This window comes from Triturus cristatus, chromosome 8 (genome assembly GCF_964204655.1).
Source record: "Triturus cristatus chromosome 8, aTriCri1.1, whole genome shotgun sequence".
Lineage (NCBI taxonomy): Eukaryota > Metazoa > Chordata > Amphibia > Caudata > Salamandridae > Triturus > Triturus cristatus.
Window position 1 is genome coordinate 739,344,645 of NC_140591.1, and position 18,892 is coordinate 739,363,536.

General features: G+C 41.8%; 5 non-coding genes across 5 annotated transcripts; all 5 read right to left on the reverse strand.

The window, feature by feature from the left end:
- Positions 1–2,004: 2,004 nt before the first annotated feature.
- On the reverse strand, positions 2,005–2,076 carry TRNAP-UGG (transfer RNA proline (anticodon UGG)). Its single transcript has one exon. It is a non-coding gene; the product is annotated as a tRNA-Pro (tRNA).
- Positions 2,077–4,390: 2,314 nt separating this feature from the next.
- Positions 4,391–4,462, reverse strand: TRNAP-UGG (transfer RNA proline (anticodon UGG)). Its single transcript has one exon. It is a non-coding gene; the product is annotated as a tRNA-Pro (tRNA).
- A 2,315-nt stretch (positions 4,463–6,777) lies between these two features.
- On the reverse strand, positions 6,778–6,849 carry TRNAP-UGG (transfer RNA proline (anticodon UGG)). Its single transcript has one exon. It is a non-coding gene; the product is annotated as a tRNA-Pro (tRNA).
- A 2,314-nt stretch (positions 6,850–9,163) lies between these two features.
- TRNAP-UGG (transfer RNA proline (anticodon UGG)) lies at positions 9,164–9,235 on the reverse strand. Its single transcript has one exon. It is a non-coding gene; the product is annotated as a tRNA-Pro (tRNA).
- A 7,100-nt stretch (positions 9,236–16,335) lies between these two features.
- Positions 16,336–16,407, reverse strand: TRNAP-UGG (transfer RNA proline (anticodon UGG)). The gene has a single exon. It is a non-coding gene; the product is annotated as a tRNA-Pro (tRNA).
- Between the last annotated feature and the right edge of the window lie 2,485 nt (positions 16,408–18,892).

Below are 18,892 nucleotides of genomic sequence, written 5' to 3' on the forward strand. Positions count from 1 at the left end.
TGTGCCAAAAGAAATACCAAGGTGAATACCTAGGCCACAGATTCAAGCTAAAGATCTTCCTGCTGAATGCAAGGCGCAATAAAAACTGCATATCGCTGGACTAAAGCATTCCTTGCATAGCCTCTAACATCATAACATAACTGAGCTGCTAGCAGCAAGCTAACCAATACCTTTCTGAAATGAGAATGACATGTGCTTATCTGCTCAATCAGTGCTCAATCAGGCGAGATTTAGAAAAGGTGGAAAGGGTCCAAGTGGATGCCCCTTCCTTTTTAGGGTGGGTCCTGCTGACTATCATAGGATTGCTTGTAAAAGTGGTCAGGGTCAGAGGAAAAGCTGCCAACACTTCTTAGCGTTCTCTATAGATGCAGCCATTTTCTGTGACTGTAATTTCGGCCTTTTCCCAGAACTCTCTATTCTGCCTATGCAAATTAACAAAAGCAGTGCTTATTCCTCACTTGCTCAAAGGTCCTTCCTGTCCAGAAAGCTCTGATTAAGCATGCTTATTTTCTTTTTCTGGGATATTTTAAATTGTTTCGCTGTCCAGTCTGTGGCAGTAGAAAGCTGCTTATGATGCCAGGTTTTGATGAATCCCCAAGGTACAAGTACAGAGGAATATATCAGTCTCTAGGATATGGAACTTTTAGCTAACACATCACAATATGTGATGCTTGCCAAGAAAACACTACATTCTGGAGCGCTGATGATCAGAACATTCTGCTCCTGAAGGATAGAAAAGACAGCTTGATTGAAATAAAGTCTGTTTATATTGACGCTCTCTCTCTCCCTATATATACATACATGCGTACACACACACACACACAGGTATGTCATGCATTTCTTCAGATTTGTTTCAACCATTTACCATTTATTGGAGAATCCCTACTTTTCAAGTGACTGCAAATGAAGTCATCTCTGGCACTTTTTGTGCAAAGTAAGAGACGCACATGACACCTTTTTATAAAAGTCATCGGTTTCTTTGTTACTGTGTACTTTCAAAGCATGGGGCTTTCACACGTCAGGTAAACCTGATTACCACTACACAACAAAAGCAGATGCAGCTTTCTTATCTATGTCGTGATAGAACAGTTGTGAATTGAGTAGAAGAAGGGCCCTGATGTGATACTTATTACATGCAGCCTGTAAGATAGTCAAACATGCAGGCTAGGAAGGAAGATGCAAATATCAATGTATTAGAAAAACACCTAAAGGCGAGTGATATGCTTTCATTCATGCATGGCTAGGAAAAATCGCCATACTGTTGCAAACATTCTTACACCACCAACTGGAAATAAATGATTCTGACATTGAACGTAAAGGTGACAATGCATTTGTATCATCACCTTGAGAAGGATCATCTTGGAATTGAGCCGAGGGCCTCTGCACTCAAAGCCAGAAACACTCCACTAAAATAAGATTCCTGTTGGTGCCAACAATTCTCCATGTTAATGCTTGTTCTAGGTGAGCAGTGAACCGATTGCAGGGCTCTTTTGAAAGCAAGGTCTGAGAACCAACAGATACATCCACACGCCGATTACTTTAGTGTTTTGAGAGAATTCCCTTTCTTGGAACGAGATTGCATGAAATAATCTTCAGGGCTTGGACAATTCCATGGCAAAACGGCACCTATCAACATTGTAGCCAACACAATATAACAACTGTTTCTGCCCGGTTTCGAACCGGGGACCTTTCGCGTGTGAGGCAAACGTGATAACCACTACACTACAGAAACAGATACCTACAGTTGATTTTTCTGTAATGAAACTGCTCCGAACTGGCTATTCCATGGGCCTCTGGCTTTAGATTTCTTTCATGCAACCTGCCCGACATCCCTAGCTGAACGCTCGTACATGCCATGCAAGACCAGATGTTTGGTATTAGCTCAGACTGGGCAGGGCTGAAGCATGAGACTCTAGCAAAGAATTATCCACTACTGCGAAGAAAAAATTGATGTTGGTTTTGAAACGCAAACTTCAAAACAACTTGAAAAGAGTACCAAGAAAAGGGCTCGTCCGGGATTTGAACCCGGGACCTCTCGCACCCAAAGCGAGAATCATACCCCTAGACCAACGAGCCCTCAAAATCCTCTTACCTCTCAAAAGCTAATACCGGCTCTAAGCCCGCAATGAAGATCATGCTGGTATCTTTATGATGCTTGGTCTGTGAATACGCATGAAAGTCAGTCTCAACTTACCCTTTCTCAAACGATAGCACTATCATTTACAAGTGTCTCCTTTTATTCCGTCCCAGCTTTGGACACGTCTTACAGGAAGTCAGCCCTTATTTATATATTTCTGCAGTGGCTGAAGCTTAATGAGAAAGAATAACAAGTTGTTCATAACAACCTAAGAAACACATTGTGCATTTTCTCTCAAATACTCCTTCACTTTGTGCCAAAAGAAATACCAAGGTGAATACCTAGGCCACAGATTCAAGCTAAAGATCTTCCTGGTGAATGCAAGGCGCAATAAAAACTGCATATCGCTGGACTAAAGCATTCCTTGCATAGCCTCTAACATCATAACATAACTGAGCTGCTAGCAGCAAGCTAACCAATACCTTTCTGAAATGAGAATGACATGTGCTTATCTGCTCGATCAGGCTCGATCAGGCGAGATTTAGAAAAGGTGGAAAGGGTCCAAGTGGATGCCCCTTCCTTTTTAGGGTGGGTCCTGCTGACTATCATAGGATTGCTTGTAAAAGTGGCCAGGGTCAGAGGAAAAGCTGCCAACACTTCTTAGCGTTCTCTATAGATGCAGCCATTTTCTGTGACTGTAATTTCGGCCTTTTCCCAGAAGTCTCTATTCTGCCTATGCAAATTAACAAAAGCAGTGCTTATTCCTCACTTGCTCAAATGTCCTTCCTGTCCAGAAAGCTCTGATTAAGCATGCTTATTTTCTTTTTCTGGGATATTTTAAATTGTTTCGCTGTCCAGTCTGTGGCAGTAGAAAGCTGCTTATGATGCCAGGTTTTGATGAATCCCCAAGGTACAAGTACAGAGGAATATATCAGTCTCTAGGATATGGAACTTTTAGCTAACACATCACAATATGTGATGCTTGCCAAGAAAACACTACATTCTGGAGCGCTGATGATCAGAACATTCTGCTCCTGAAGGATAGAAAAGACAGCTTGATTGAAATAAAGTCTGTTTATATTGACGCTCTCTCTCTCCCTATATATACATACATGCGTACACACACACACACAGGTATGTCATGCATTTCTTCAGATTTGTTTCAACCATTTACCATTTATTGGAGAATCCCTACTTTTCAAGTGACTGCAAATGAAGTCATCTCTGGCACTTTTTGTGCAAAGTAAGAGACACACATGACACCTTTTTATAAAAGTCATCGGTTTCTTTGTTACTGTGTACTTTCAAAGCATGGGGCTTTCACACGTCAGGTAAACCTGATTACCACTACACAACAAAAGCAGATGCAGCTTTCTTATCTATGTCGTGATAGAACAGTTGTGAATTGAGTAGAAGAAGGGCCCTGATGTGATACTTATTACATGCAGCCTGTAAGATAGTCAAACATGCAGGCTAGGAAGGAAGATGCAAATATCAATGTATTAGAAAAACACCTAAAGGCGAGTGATATGCTTTCATTCATGCATGGCTAGGAAAAATCGCCATACTGTTGCAAACATTCTTACACCACCAACTGGAAATAAATGATTCTGACATTAAACGTAAAGGTGACAATGCATTTGTATCATCACCTTGAGAAGGATCATCTTGGAATTGAGCCGAGGGCCTCTGCACTCAAAGCCAGAAACACTCCACTAAAATAAGATTCCTGTTGGTGCCAACAATTCTCCATGTTAATGCTTGTTCTAGGAGAGCAGTGAACCGATTGCAGGGCTCTTTTGAAAGCAAGGTCTGAGAACCAACAGATACATCCACACGCCGATTACTTTAGTGTTTTGAGAGAATTCCCTTTCTTGGAACGAGATTGCATGAAATAATCTTCAGGGCTTGGACAATTCCATGGCAAAACGGCACCTATCAACATTGTAGCCAACACAATATAACGACTGTTTCTGCCCGGTTTCAAACCGGGGACCTTTCGCGTGTGAGGCAAACGTGATAACCACTACACTACAGAAACAGATACCTACAGTTGATTTTTCTGTAATGAAACTGCTCCGAACTGGCTATTCCATGGGCCTCTGGCTTTAGATTTCTTTCATGCAACCTGCCCGACATCCCTAGCTGAACGCTCGTACATGCCATGCAAGACCAGATGTTTGGTATTAGCTCAGACTGGGCAGGGCTAAAGCATGAGACTCTAGCAAAGAATTATCCACTACTGCAAAGAAAAAATTGATGTTGGTTTTGAAACGCAAACTTCAAAACAACTTGAAAAGAGTACCAAGAAAAGGGCTCGTCCGGGATTTGAACCCGGGACCTCTCGCACCCAAAGCGAGAATCATACCCCTAGACCAACGAGCCCTCAAAATCCTCTTACCTCTCAAAAGCTAATACCGGCTCTAAGCCCGCAATGAAGATCATGCTGGTATCTTTATGATGCTTGGTCTGTGAATACGCATGAAAGTCAGTCTCAACTTACCCTTTCTCAAACGATAGCACTATCATTTACAAGTGTCTCCTTTTATTCCGTCCCAGCTTTGGACACGTCTTACAGGAAGTCAGCCCTTATTTATATATTTCTGCAGTGGCTGAAGCTTAATGAGAAAGAGTAACAAGTTGTTCATAACAACATAAGAAACACATTGTGCATTTTCTCTCAAATACTCCTTCACTTTGTGCCAAAAGAAATACCAAGGTGAATACCTAGGTCACAGATTCAAGCTAAAGATCTTCCTGCTGAATGCAAGGCGCAATAAAAACTGCATATCGCTGGACTAAAGCATTCCTTGCATAGCCTCTAACATCATAACATAACTGAGCTGCTAGCAGCAAGCTAACCAATACCTTTCTGAAATGAGAATGACATGTGCTTATCTGCTCAATCAGTGCTCAATCAGGCGAGACTTAGAAAAGGTGGAAAGGGTCCAAGTGGATGCCCCTTCCTTTTTAGGGTGGGTCCTGCTGACTATCATAGGATTGCTTGTAAAAGTGGCCAGGGTCAGAGGAAAAGCTGCCAACACTTCTTAGCGTTCTCTATAGATGCAGCCATTTTCTGTGACTGTAATTTCGGCCTTTTCCCAGAAGTCTCTATTCTGCCTATGCAAATTAACAAAAGCAGTGCTTATTCCTCACTTGCTCAAATGTCCTTCCTGTCCAGAAAGCTCTGATTAAGCATGCTTATTTTCTTTTTCTGGGATATTTTAAATTGTTTCGCTGTCCAGTCTGTGGCAGTAGAAAGCTGCTTATGATGCCAGGTTTTGATGAATCCCCAAGGTACAAGTACAGAGGAATATATCAGTCTCTAGGATATGGAACTTTTAGCTAACACATCACAATATGTGATGCTTGCCAAGAAAACACTACATTCTGGAGCGCTGATGATCAGAACATTCTGCTCCTGAAGGATAGAAAAGACAGCTTGATTGAAATAAAGTCTGTTTATATTGACGCTCTCTCTCTCCCTATATATACATACATGCGTACACACACACACACAGGTATGTCATGCATTTCTTCAGATTTGTTTCAACCATTTACCATTTATTGGAGAATCCCTACTTTTCAAGTGACTGCAAATGAAGTCATCTCTGGCACTTTTTGTGCAAAGTAAGAGACACACATGACACCTTTTTATAAAAGTCATCGGTTTCTTTGTTACTGTGTACTTTCAAAGCATGGGGCTTTCACACGTCAGGTAAACCTGATTACCACTACACAACAAAAGCAGATGCAGCTTTCTTATCTATGTCGTGATAGAACAGTTGTGAATTGAGTAGAAGAAGGGCCCTGATGTGATACTTATTACATGCAGCCTGTAAGATAGTCAAACATGCAGGCTAGGAAGGAAGATGCAAATATCAATGTATTAGAAAAACACCTAAAGGCGAGTGATATGCTTTCATTCATGCATGGCTAGGAAAAATCGCCATACTGTTGCAAACATTCTTACACCACCAACTGGAAATAAATGATTCTGACATTAAACGTAAAGGTGACAATGCATTTGTATCATCACCTTGAGAAGGATCATCTTGGAATTGAGCCGAGGGCCTCTGCACTCAAAGCCAGAAACACTCCACTAAAATAAGATTCCTGTTGGTGCCAACAATTCTCCATGTTAATGCTTGTTCTAGGTGAGCAGTGAACCGATTGCAGGGCTCTTTTGAAAGCAAGGTCTGAGAACCAACAGATACATCCACACGCCGATTACTTTAGTGTTTTGAGAGAATTCCCTTTCTTGGAACGAGATTGCATGAAATAATCTTCAGGGCTTGGACAATTCCATGGCAAAACGGCACCTATCAACATTGTAGCCAACACAATATAACAACTGTTTCTGCCCGGTTTCAAACCAGGGACCTTTTGCGTGTGAGGCAAACGTGATAACCACTACACTACCGAAACAGATACCTACAGTTGATTTTTCTGTAATGAAACTGCTCCGAACTGGCTATTCCATGGGCCTCTGGCTTTAGATTTCTTTCATGCAACCTGCCCGACATCCCTAGCTGAACGCTCGTACATGCCATGCAAGACCAGATGTTTGGTATTAGCTCAGACTGGGCAGGGCTGAAGCATGAGACTCTAGCAAAGAATTATCCACTACTGCAAAGAAAAAATTGATGTTGGTTTTGAAACGCAAACTTCAAAACAACTTGAAAAGAGTACCAAGAAAAGGGCTCGTCCGGGATTTGAACCCGGGACCTCTCGCACCCAAAGCGAGAATCATACCCCTAGACCAACGAGCCCTCAAAATCCTCTTACCTCTCAAAAGCTAATACCGGCTCTAAGCCCGCAATGAAGATCATGCTGGTATCTTTATGATGCTTGGTCTGTGAATACGCATGAAAGTCAGTCTCAACTTACCCTTTCTCAAACGATAGCACTATCATTTACAAGTGTCTCCTTTTATTCCGTCCCAGCTTTGGACACGTCTTACAGGAAGTCAGCCCTTATTTATATATTTCTTCAGTGGCTGAAGCTTAATGAGAAAGAGTAACAAGTTGTTCATAACAACATAAGAAACACATTGTGCATTTTCTCTCAAATACTCCTTCACTTTGTGCCAAAAGAAATACCAAGGTGAATACCTAGGCCACAGATTCAAGCTAAAGATCTTCCTGCTGAATGCAAGGCGCAATAAAAACTGCATATCGCTGGACTAAAGCATTCCTTGCATAGCCTCTAACATCATAACATAACTGAGCTGCTAGCAGCAAGCTAACCAATACCTTTCTGAAATGAGAATGACATGTGCTTATCTGCTCGATCAGGCTCGATCAGGCGAGATTTAGAAAAGGTGGAAAGGGTCCAAGTGGATGCCCCTTCCTTTTTAGGGTGGGTCCTGCTGACTATCATAGGATTGCTTGTAAAAGTGGCCAGGGTCAGAGGAAAAGCTGCCAACACTTCTTAGCGTTCTCTATAGATGCAGCCATTTTCTGTGACTGTAATTTCGGCCTTTTCCCAGAAGTCTCTATTCTGCCTATGCAAATTAACAAAAGCAGTGCTTATTCCTCACTTGCTCAAATGTCCTTCCTGTCCAGAAAGCTCTGATTAAGCATGCTTATTTTCTTTTTCTGGGATATTTTAAATTGTTTCGCTGTCCAGTCTGTGGCAGTAGAAAGCTGCTTATGATGCCAGGTTTTGATGAATCCCCAAGGTACAAGTACAGAGGAATATATCAGTCTCTAGGATATGGAACTTTTAGCTAAAACATCACAATATGTGATGCTTGCCAAGAAAACACTACATTCTGGAGCGCTGATGATCAGAACATTCTGCTCCTGAAGGATAGAAAAGACAGCTTGATTGAAATAAAGTCTGTTTATATTGACGCTCTCTCTCTCCCTATATATACATACATGCGTACACACACACACACAGGTATGTCATGCATTTCTTCAGATTTGTTTCAACCATTTACCATTTATTGGAGAATCCCTACTTTTCAAGTGACTGCAAATGAAGTCATCTCTGGCACTTTTTGTGCAAAGTAAGAGACACACATGACACCTTTTTATAAAAGTCATCGGTTTCTTTGTTACTGTGTACTTTCAAAGCATGGGGCTTTCACACGTCAGGTAAACCTGATTACCACTACACAACAAAAGCAGATGCAGCTTTCTTATCTATGTCGTGATAGAACAGTTGTGAATTGAGTAGAAGAAGGGCCCTGATGTGATACTTATTACATGCAGCCTGTAAGATAGTCAAACATGCAGGCTAGGAAGGAAGATGCAAATATCAATGTATTAGAAAAACACCTAAAGGCGAGTGATATGCTTTCATTCATGCATGGCTAGGAAAAATCGCCATACTGTTGCAAACATTCTTACACCACCAACTGGAAATAAATGATTCTGACATTAAACGTAAAGGTGACAATGCATTTGTATCATCACCTTGAGAAGGATCATCTTGGAATTGAGCCGAGGGCCTCTGCACTCAAAGCCAGAAACACTCCACTAAAATAAGATTCCTGTTGGTGCCAACAATTCTCCATGTTAATGCTTGTTCTAGGTGAGCAGTGAACCGATTGCAGGGCTCTTTTGAAAGCAAGGTCTGAGAACCAACAGATACATCCACACGCCGATTACTTTAGTGTTTTGAGAGAATTCCCTTTCTTGGAACGAGATTGCATGAAATAATCTTCAGGGCTTGGACAATTCCATGGCAAAACGGCACCTATCAACATTGTAGCCAACACAATATAACAACTGTTTCTGCCCGGTTTCAAACCGGGGACCTTTCGCGTGTGAGGCAAACGTGATAACCACTACACTACAGAAACAGATACCTACAGTTGATTTTTCTGTAATGAAACTGCTCCGAACTGGCTATTCCATGGGCCTCTGGCTTTAGATTTCTTTCATGCAACCTGCCCGACATCCCTAGCTGAACGCTCGTACATGCCATGCAAGACCAGATGTTTGGTATTAGCTCAGACTGGGCAGGGCTAAAGCATGAGACTCTAGCAAAGAATTATCCACTACTGCAAAGAAAAAATTGATGTTGGTTTTGAAACGCAAACTTCAAAACAACTTGAAAAGAGTACCAAGAAAAGGGCTCGTCCGGGATTTGAACCCGGGACCTCTCGCACCCAAAGCGAGAATCATACCCCTAGACCAACGAGCCCTCAAAATCCTCTTACCTCTCAAAAGCTAATACCGGCTCTAAGCCCGCAATGAAGATCATGCTGGTATCTTTATGATGCTTGGTCTGTGAATACGCATGAAAGTCAGTCTCAACTTACCCTTTCTCAAACGATAGCACTATCATTTACAAGTGTCTCCTTTTATTCCGTCCCAGCTTTGGACACGTCTTACAGGAAGTCAGCCCTTATTTATATATTTCTGCAGTGGCTGAAGCTTAATGAGAAAGAGTAACAAGTTGTTCATAACAACATAAGAAACACATTGTGCATTTTCTCTCAAATACTCCTTCACTTTGTGCCAAAAGAAATACCAAGGTGAATACCTAGGTCACAGATTCAAGCTAAAGATCTTCCTGCTGAATGCAAGGCGCAATAAAAACTGCATATCGCTGGACGAAAGCATTCCTTGCATAGCCTCTAACATCATAACATAACTGAGCTGCTAGCAGCAAGCTAACCAATACCTTTCTGAAATGAGAATGACATGTGCTTATCTGCTCAATCAGTGCTCAATCAGGCTCGATCAGGCGAGATTTAGAAAAGGTGGAAAGGGTCCAAGTGGATGCCCCTTCCTTTTTAGGGTGGGTCCTGCTGACTATCATAGGATTGCTTGTAAAAGTGGCCAGGGTCAGAGGAAAAGCTGCCAACACTTCTTAGCGTTCTCTATAGATGCAGCCATTTTCTGTGACTGTAATTTCGGCCTTTTCCCAGAAGTCTCTATTCTGCCTATGCAAATTAACAAAAGCAGTGCTTATTCCTCACTTGCTCAAATGTCCTTCCTGTCCAGAAAGCTCTGATTAAGCATGCTTATTTTCTTTTTCTGGGATATTTTAAATTGTTTCGCTGTCCAGTCTGTGGCAGTAGAAAGCTGCTTATGATGCCAGGTTTTGATGAATCCCCAAGGTACAAGTACAGAGGAATATATCAGTCTCTAGGATATGGAACTTTTAGCTAACACATCACAATATGTGATGCTTGCCAAGAAAACACTACATTCTGGAGCGCTGATGATCAGAACATTCTGCTCCTGAAGGATAGAAAAGACAGCTTGATTGAAATAAAGTCTGTTTATATTGACGCTCTCTCTCTCCCTATATATACATACATGCGTACACACACACACACAGGTATGTCATGCATTTCTTCAGATTTGTTTCAACCATTTACCATTTATTGGAGAATCCCTACTTTTCAAGTGACTGCAAATGAAGTCATCTCTGGCACTTTTTGTGCAAAGTAAGAGACACACATGACACCTTTTTATAAAAGTCATCGGTTTCTTTGTTACTGTGTACTTTCAAAGCATGGGGCTTTCACACGTCAGGTAAACCTGATTACCACTACACAACAAAAGCAGATGCAGCTTTCTTATCTATGTCGTGATAGAACAGTTGTGAATTGAGTAGAAGAAGGGCCCTGATGTGATACTTATTACATGCAGCCTGTAAGATAGTCAAACATGCAGGCTAGGAAGGAAGATGCAAATATCAATGTATTAGAAAAACACCTAAAGGCGAGTGATATGCTTTCATTCATGCATGGCTAGGAAAAATCGCCATACTGTTGCAAACATTCTTACACCACCAACTGGAAATAAATGATTCTGACATTAAACGTAAAGGTGACAATGCATTTGTATCATCACCTTGAGAAGGATCATCTTGGAATTGAGCCGAGGGCCTCTGCACTCAAAGCCAGAAACACTCCACTAAAATAAGATTCCTGTTGGTGCCAACAATTCTCCATGTTAATGCTTGTTCTAGGTGAGCAGTGAACCGATTGCAGGGCTCTTTTGAAAGCAAGGTCTGAGAACCAACAGATACATCCACACGCCGATTACTTTAGTGTTTTGAGAGAATTCCCTTTCTTGGAACGAGATTGCATGAAATAATCTTCAGGGCTTGGACAATTCCATGGCAAAACGGCACCTATCAACATTGTAGCCAACACAATATAACAACTGTTTCTGCCCGGTTTCAAACCAGGGACCTTTCGCGTGTGAGGCAAACGTGATAACCACTACACTACAGAAACAGATACCTACAGTTGATTTTTCTGTAATGAAACTGCTCCGAACTGGCTATTCCATGGGCCTCTGGCTTTAGATTTCTTTCATGCAACCTGCCCGACATCCCTAGCTGAACGCTCGTACATGCCATGCAAGACCAGATGTTTGGTATTAGCTCAGACTGGGCAGGGCTGAAGCATGAGACTCTAGCAAAGAATTATCCACTACTGCAAAGAAAAAATTGATGTTGGTTTTGAAACGCAAACTTCAAAACAACTTGAAAAGAGTACCAAGAAAAGGGCTCGTCCGGGATTTGAACCCAGGACCTCTCGCACCCAAAGCGAGAATCATACCCCTAGACCAACGAGCCCTCAAAATCCTCTTACCTCTCAAAAGCTAATACCGGCTCTAAGCCCGCAATGAAGATCATGCTGGTATCTTTATGATGCTTGGTCTGTGAATACGCATGAAAGTCAGTCTCAACTTACCCTTTCTCAAACGATAGCACTATCATTTACAAGTGTCTCCTTTTATTCCGTCCCAGCTTTGGACACGTCTTACAGGAAGTCAGCCCTTATTTATATATTTCTGCAGTGGCTGAAGCTTAATGAGAAAGAGTAACAAGTTGTTCATAACAACATAAGAAACACATTGTGCATTTTCTCTCAAATACTCCTTCACTTTGTGCCAAAAGAAATACCAAGGTGAATACCTAGGCCACAGATTCAAGCTAAAGATCTTCCTGCTGAATGCAAGGCGCAATAAAAACTGCATATCGCTGGACTAAAGCATTCCTTGCATAGCCTCTAACATCATAACATAACTGAGCTGCTAGCAGCAAGCTAACCAATACCTTTCTGAAATGAGAATGACATGTGCTTATCTGCTCAATCAGTGCTCAATCAGGCGAGATTTAGAAAAGGTGGAAAGGGTCCAAGTGGATGCCCCTTCCTTTTTAGGGTGGGTCCTGCTGACTATCATAGGATTGCTTGTAAAAGTGGTCAGGGTCAGAGGAAAAGCTGCCAACACTTCTTAGCGTTCTCTATAGATGCAGCCATTTTCTGTGACTGTAATTTCGGCCTTTTCCCAGAACTCTCTATTCTGCCTATGCAAATTAACAAAAGCAGTGCTTATTCCTCACTTGCTCAAAGGTCCTTCCTGTCCAGAAAGCTCTGATTAAGCATGCTTATTTTCTTTTTCTGGGATATTTTAAATTGTTTCGCTGTCCAGTCTGTGGCAGTAGAAAGCTGCTTATGATGCCAGGTTTTGATGAATCCCCAAGGTACAAGTACAGAGGAATATATCAGTCTCTAGGATATGGAACTTTTAGCTAACACATCACAATATGTGATGCTTGCCAAGAAAACACTACATTCTGGAGCGCTGATGATCAGAACATTCTGCTCCTGAAGGATAGAAAAGACAGCTTGATTGAAATAAAGTCTGTTTATATTGACGCTCTCTCTCTCCCTATATATACATACATGCGTACACACACACACACACAGGTATGTCATGCATTTCTTCAGATTTGTTTCAACCATTTACCATTTATTGGAGAATCCCTACTTTTCAAGTGACTGCAAATGAAGTCATCTCTGGCACTTTTTGTGCAAAGTAAGAGACGCACATGACACCTTTTTATAAAAGTCATCGGTTTCTTTGTTACTGTGTACTTTCAAAGCATGGGGCTTTCACACGTCAGGTAAACCTGATTACCACTACACAACAAAAGCAGATGCAGCTTTCTTATCTATGTCGTGATAGAACAGTTGTGAATTGAGTAGAAGAAGGGCCCTGATGTGATACTTATTACATGCAGCCTGTAAGATAGTCAAACATGCAGGCTAGGAAGGAAGATGCAAATATCAATGTATTAGAAAAACACCTAAAGGCGAGTGATATGCTTTCATTCATGCATGGCTAGGAAAAATCGCCATACTGTTGCAAACATTCTTACACCACCAACTGGAAATAAATGATTCTGACATTGAACGTAAAGGTGACAATGCATTTGTATCATCACCTTGAGAAGGATCATCTTGGAATTGAGCCGAGGGCCTCTGCACTCAAAGCCAGAAACACTCCACTAAAATAAGATTCCTGTTGGTGCCAACAATTCTCCATGTTAATGCTTGTTCTAGGTGAGCAGTGAACCGATTGCAGGGCTCTTTTGAAAGCAAGGTCTGAGAACCAACAGATACATCCACACGCCGATTACTTTAGTGTTTTGAGAGAATTCCCTTTCTTGGAACGAGATTGCATGAAATAATCTTCAGGGCTTGGACAATTCCATGGCAAAACGGCACCTATCAACATTGTAGCCAACACAATATAACAACTGTTTCTGCCCGGTTTCGAACCGGGGACCTTTCGCGTGTGAGGCAAACGTGATAACCACTACACTACAGAAACAGATACCTACAGTTGATTTTTCTGTAATGAAACTGCTCCGAACTGGCTATTCCATGGGCCTCTGGCTTTAGATTTCTTTCATGCAACCTGCCCGACATCCCTAGCTGAACGCTCGTACATGCCATGCAAGACCAGATGTTTGGTATTAGCTCAGACTGGGCAGGGCTGAAGCATGAGACTCTAGCAAAGAATTATCCACTACTGCGAAGAAAAAATTGATGTTGGTTTTGAAACGCAAACTTCAAAACAACTTGAAAAGAGTACCAAGAAAAGGGCTCGTCCGGGATTTGAACCCGGGACCTCTCGCACCCAAAGCGAGAATCATACCCCTAGACCAACAAGCCCTCAAAATCCTCTTACCTCTCAAAAGCTAATACCGGCTCTAAGCCCGCAATGAAGATCATGCTGGTATCTTTATGATGCTTGGTCTGTGAATACGCATGAAAGTCAGTCTCAACTTACCCTTTCTCAAACGATAGCACTATCATTTACAAGTGTCTCCTTTTATTCCGTCCCAGCTTTGGACACGTCTTACAGGAAGTCAGCCCTTATTTATATATTTCTGCAGTGGCTGAAGCTTAATGAGAAAGAATAACAAGTTGTTCATAACAACCTAAGAAACACATTGTGCATTTTCTCTCAAATACTCCTTCACTTTGTGCCAAAAGAAATACCAAGGTGAATACCTAGGCCACAGATTCAAGCTAAAGATCTTCCTGGTGAATGCAAGGCGCAATAAAAACTGCATATCGCTGGACTAAAGCATTCCTTGCATAGCCTCTAACATCATAACATAACTGAGCTGCTAGCAGCAAGCTAACCAATACCTTTCTGAAATGAGAATGACATGTGCTTATCTGCTCGATCAGGCTCGATCAGGCGAGATTTAGAAAAGGTGGAAAGGGTCCAAGTGGATGCCCCTTCCTTTTTAGGGTGGGTCCTGCTGACTATCATAGGATTGCTTGTAAAAGTGGCCAGGGTCAGAGGAAAAGCTGCCAACACTTCTTAGCGTTCTCTATAGATGCAGCCATTTTCTGTGACTGTAATTTCGGCCTTTTCCCAGAAGTCTCTATTCTGCCTATGCAAATTAACAAAAGCAGTGCTTATTCCTCACTTGCTCAAATGTCCTTCCTGTCCAGAAAGCTCTGATTAAGCATGCTTATTTTCTTTTTCTGGGATATTTTAAATTGTTTCGCTGTCCAGTCTGTGGCAGTAGAAAGCTGCTTATGATGCCAGGTTTTGATGAATCCCCAAGGTACAAGTACAGAGGAATATATCAGTCTCTAGGATATGGAACTTTTAGCTAAAACATCACAATATGTGATGCTTGCCAAGAAAACACTACATTCTGGAGCGCTGATGATCAGAACATTCTGCTCCTGAAGGATAGAAAAGACAGCTTGATTGAAATAAAGTCTGTTTATATTGACGCTCTCTCTCTCCCTATATATACATACATGCGTACACACACACACACAGGTATGTCATGCATTTCTTCAGATTTGTTTCAACCATTTACCATTTATTGGAGAATCCCTACTTTTCAAGTGACTGCAAATGAAGTCATCTCTGGCACTTTTTGTGCAAAGTAAGAGACACACATGACACCTTTTTATAAAAGTCATCGGTTTCTTTGTTACTGTGTACTTTCAAAGCATGGGGCTTTCACACGTCAGGTAAACCTGATTACCACTACACAACAAAAGCAGATGCAGCTTTCTTATCTATGTCGTGATAGAACAGTTGTGAATTGAGTAGAAGAAGGGCCCTGATGTGATACTTATTACATGCAGCCTGTAAGATAGTCAAACATGCAGGCTAGGAAGGAAGATGCAAATATCAATGTATTAGAAAAACACCTAAAGGCGAGTGATATGCTTTCATTCATGCATGGCTAGGAAAAATCGCCATACTGTTGCAAACATTCTTACACCACCAACTGGAAATAAATGATTCTGACATTAAACGTAAAGGTGACAATGCATTTGTATCATCACCTTGAGAAGGATCATCTTGGAATTGAGCCGAGGGCCTCTGCACTCAAAGCCAGAAACACTCCACTAAAATAAGATTCCTGTTGGTGCCAACAATTCTCCATGTTAATGCTTGTTCTAGGTGAGCAGTGAACCGATTGCAGGGCTCTTTTGAAAGCAAGGTCTGAGAACCAACAGATACATCCACACGCCGATTACTTTAGTGTTTTGAGAGAATTCCCTTTCTTGGAACGAGATTGCATGAAATAATCTTCAGGGCTTGGACAATTCCATGGCAAAACGGCACCTATCAACATTGTAGCCAACACAATATAACAACTGTTTCTGCCCGGTTTCAAACCGGGGACCTTTCGCGTGTGAGGCAAACGTGATAACCACTACACTACAGAAACAGATACCTACAGTTGATTTTTCTGTAATGAAACTGCTCCGAACTGGCTATTCCATGGGCCTCTGGCTTTAGATTTCTTTCATGCAACCTGCCCGACATCCCTAGCTGAACGCTCGTACATGCCATGCAAGACCAGATGTTTGGTATTAGCTCAGACTGGGCAGGGCTAAAGCATGAGACTCTAGCAAAGAATTATCCACTACTGCAAAGAAAAAATTGATGTTGGTTTTGAAACGCAAACTTCAAAACAACTTGAAAAGAGTACCAAGAAAAGGGCTCGTCCGGGATTTGAACCCGGGACCTCTCGCACCCAAAGCGAGAATCATACCCCTAGACCAACGAGCCCTCAAAATCCTCTTACCTCTCAAAAGCTAATACCGGCTCTAAGCCCGCAATGAAGATCATGCTGGTATCTTTATGATGCTTGGTCTGTGAATACGCATGAAAGTCAGTCTCAACTTACCCTTTCTCAAACGATAGCACTATCATTTACAAGTGTCTCCTTTTATTCCGTCCCAGCTTTGGACACGTCTTACAGGAAGTCAGCCCTTATTTATATATTTCTGCAGTGGCTGAAGCTTAATGAGAAAGAGTAACAAGTTGTTCATAACAACATAAGAAACACATTGTGCATTTTCTCTCAAATACTCCTTCACTTTGTGCCAAAAGAAATACCAAGGTGAATACCTAGGTCACAGATTCAAGCTAAAGATCTTCCTGCTGAATGCAAGGCGCAATAAAAACTGCATATCGCTGGACGAAAGCATTCCTTGCATAGCCTCTAACATCATAACATAACTGAGCTGCTAGCAGCAAGCTAACCAATACCTTTCTGAAATGAGAATGACATGTGCTTATCTGCTCAATCAGTGCTCAATCAGGCTCGATCAGGCGAGATTTAGAAAAGGTGGAAAGGGTCCAAGTGGATGCCCCTTCCTTTTTAGGGTGGGTCCTGCTGACTATCATAGGATTGCTTGTAAAAGTGGCCAGGGTCAGAGGAAAAGCTGCCAACACTTCTTAGCGTTCTCTATAGATGCAGCCATTTTCTGTGACTGTAATTTCGGCCTTTTCCCAGAAGTCTCTATTCTGCCTATGCAAATTAACAAAAGCAGTGCTTATTCCTCACTTGCTCAAATGTCCTTCCTGTCCAGAAAGCTCTGATTAAGCATGCTTATTTTCTTTTTCTGGGATATTTTAAATTGTTTCGCTGTCCAGTCTGTGGCAGTAGAAAGCTGCTTATGATGCCAGGTTTTGATGAATCCCCAAGGTACAAGTACAGAGGAATATATCAGTCTCTAGGATATGGAACTTTTAGCTAACACATCACAATATGTGATGCTTGCCAAGAAAACACTACATTCTGGAGCGCTGATGATCAGAACATTCTGCTCCTGAAGGATAGAAAAGACAGCTTGATTGAAATAAAGTCTGTTTATATTGACGCTCTCTCTCTCCCTATATATACATACATGCGTACACACACACACACAGGTATGTCATGCATTTCTTCAGATTTGTTTCAACCATTTACCATTTATTGGAGAATCCCTACTTTTCAAGTGACTGCAAATGAAGTCATCTCTGGCACTTTTTGTGCAAAGTAAGAGACACACATGACACCTTTTTATAAAAGTCATCGGTTTCTTTGTTACTGTGTACTTTCAAAGCATGGGGCTTTCACACGTCAGGTAAACCTGATTACCACTACACAACAAAAGCAGATGCAGCTTTCTTATCTATGTCGTGATAGAACAGTTGTGAATTGAGTAGAAGAAGGGCCCTGATGTGATACTTATTACATGCAGCCTGTAAGATAGTCAAACATGCAGGCTAGGAAGGAAGATGCAAATATCAATGTATTAGAAAAACACCTAAAGGCGAGTGATATGCTTTCATTCATGCATGGCTAGGAAAAATCGCCATACTGTTGCAAACATTCTTACACCACCAACTGGAAATAAATGATTCTGACATTAAACGTAAAGGTGACAATGCATTTGTATCATCACCTTGAGAAGGATCATCTTGGAATTGAGCCGAGGGCCTCTGCACTCAAAGCCAGAAACACTCCACTAAAATAAGATTCCTGTTGGTGCCAACAATTCTCCATGTTAATGCTTGTTCTAGGTGAGCAGTGAACCGATTGCAGGGCTCTTTTGAAAGCAAGGTCTGAGAACCAACAGATACATCCACACGCCGATTACTTTAGTGTTTTGAGAGAATTCCCTTTCTTGGAACGAGATTGCATGAAATAATCTTCAGGGCTTGGACAATTCCATGGCAAAACGGCACCTATCAACATTGTAGCCAACACAATATAACAACTGTTTCTGCCCGGTTTCAAACCAGGGACCTTTCGCGTGTGAGGCAAACGTGATAACCACTACACTACAGAAACAGATACCTACAGTTGATTTTTCTGTAATGAAACTGCTCCGAACTGGCTATTCCATGGGCCTCTGGCTTTAGATTTCTTTCATGCAACCTGCCCGACATCCCTAGCTGAACGCTCGTACATGCCATGCAAGACCAGATGTTTGGTATTAGCTCAGACTGGGCAGGGCTGAAGCATGAGACTCTAGCAAAGAATTATCCACTACTGCAAAGAAAAAATTGATGTTGGTTTTGAAACGCAAACTTCAAAACAACTTGAAAAGAGTACCAAGAAAAGGGCTCGTCCGGGATTTGAACCCAGGACCTCTCGCACCCAAAGCGAGAATCATACCCCTAGACCAACGAGCCCTCAAAATCCTCTTACCTCTCAAAAGCTAATACCGGCTCTAAGCCCGCAATGAAGATCATGCTGGTATCTTTATGATGCTTGGTCTGT